This window comes from Camellia sinensis, chromosome 1, assembly GCF_055761805.1.
Source record: "Camellia sinensis isolate YWXY chromosome 1, ASM5576180v1, whole genome shotgun sequence".
Taxonomy (NCBI): Eukaryota; Viridiplantae; Streptophyta; class Magnoliopsida; order Ericales; family Theaceae; genus Camellia; species Camellia sinensis.
In genome coordinates this window covers 213020695-213022594 of record NC_138961.1, presented here as the reverse complement: position 1 = coordinate 213022594, position 1900 = coordinate 213020695, and positions in this window count along the sequence as shown.

The following is a 1900-nucleotide window of genomic DNA, read 5'->3' as shown; positions in this document are numbered from 1 at the left end:
CATTCACTCATAAATGATTTTGACGAACTGTTTTCACCAGGTGACTTGCCATGCGGCAAGGAACACGTCACATCCCAAAAGACGTGTGGGCCCCATCCAAATTTGGGCTCAAAGTTAGCCCAAAATAAGCCTATAAAATCATATTTATCCAATAATCCCCCACATGAATGGAATTTGACGGAGAGAAAATGCAACAACATGATCTAATTATAGAGAGTACAGAAATTGGGAATATTCTGCAAAGGATAGGTAGCTTTTGGCTTTGAACCTTTCCTTGTGAGACACTATCGGATTTATTAGCTAATCAGTGAACATGATATCTTGAACTGTTCAACCATTTGTGTAAACTAAGACAATAGAACTCACACAGCATATCACGAGACATAGTTTAGTTCTCACTATTGTGTTCATTTTGGCCCTAAACAATCCGGTCTTTCATGAATGCTTTAGACAATTGTAGCCTTTCACAAATCTCATAAACCGGCCCAATTCACACTCATATAGATGATTCTTATGAAGAGCATTCTGCTATACTCCACTCGGTATACCTAGATATAAGAATCATTAAAAATATTACTTAACCTAAAACGCTACAGATATCACTATTTCATCATAGAAATGGGTAGGAGTTTAACTCCTCAGTAATCCTTATGAGTCATACATAACTTGGTTGTCCCTTTGAACCTAGATCTTGGGATCTCCAGTCAACTAGGTTGAGTTGCCATTCTAGTAACTCTTATTTAATAGGTTTAAATCTCATTCCCCACGATGAATTCTCAACGAGCTTAACTTAAAACGCTACAGATATCACTATTTCATCATAGAAATGGGTAGGAGTTTAACTCCCTAGTGATCCTTATGAGTCATACACAACTTGGTTATCCTTTTGAACCTAGATCTTGGGATCTCCAGTCAATTAGGTTGAGTTGCCATTCTGGTAACTCTTATTTAATAGGTTTAAATCTCATTCCCCTCGATGAATTCTTAAGTAGCTCTCTTGCTAACCCTTTGGTTAGTAGATCTGCTATGTTGTCTTTAGGCTTCACATATTCAATGAAAATAATTTCATTAGAGAGTAGTTGTCTTACGATGTTATGTAGGCGACGAATGTGTCGCGACTTACCGTTATACATATGACTCTGTTCTCTAACTATTGCTGATTAACTATCACAATGTATGCATATAACAGGTACCGATTTTGGCCACATTGGAATATCTTCAAGGAAGTGGCGAAGCCATTCTGCTTCTTCCCCAGCTTTGTCTAAAGCTATGAATTCTGGTTCTATAGTAGACCTAGCTATGCTTGTCTGTTTGGGAGATTTCCAAGATACAACCGCCCCACCAAGAGTAAAGACATATCCACTAGTGGATTTTGAGTCTTTAGTATCCGATATCCAGTTTACATCATAGTATCCTTCAAATACTACTGGATATCTAATATAATTAAGCACAATGTTACGAGTAAATCAGAGATATCTTAGAACCCTTATAATTGCTTTCCAATGTTCTACTCCTAGATTACTCTTATATCTTGCATAAGCTATATCTGGGCGAGTGCAGTTCATTAAGTACATTAAGATTTCAATAATTTGGGCATACTCTAATCGAACAATACTTTTCTATACATTCTTAGAAATAAACAAATTAACATCCACATGTGTTCTACTAAGATGGTCATCATCTTTGCTAAATTTGTCAAATATTTTCTCAATGTAATGTGATTGTGACAAAACATAACTTTATGATGTTTTGGTAATTTTTATAACAAGTATTACATCAGCAATCCCCATGTCTTTCATGTCAAAATGTTTATTCAACATTTTCTTGTTAGTTTTAATCAAATCATTATTATTACCTATGATGAGCATATCATCTACATAAAGACATACTATAACGTAAC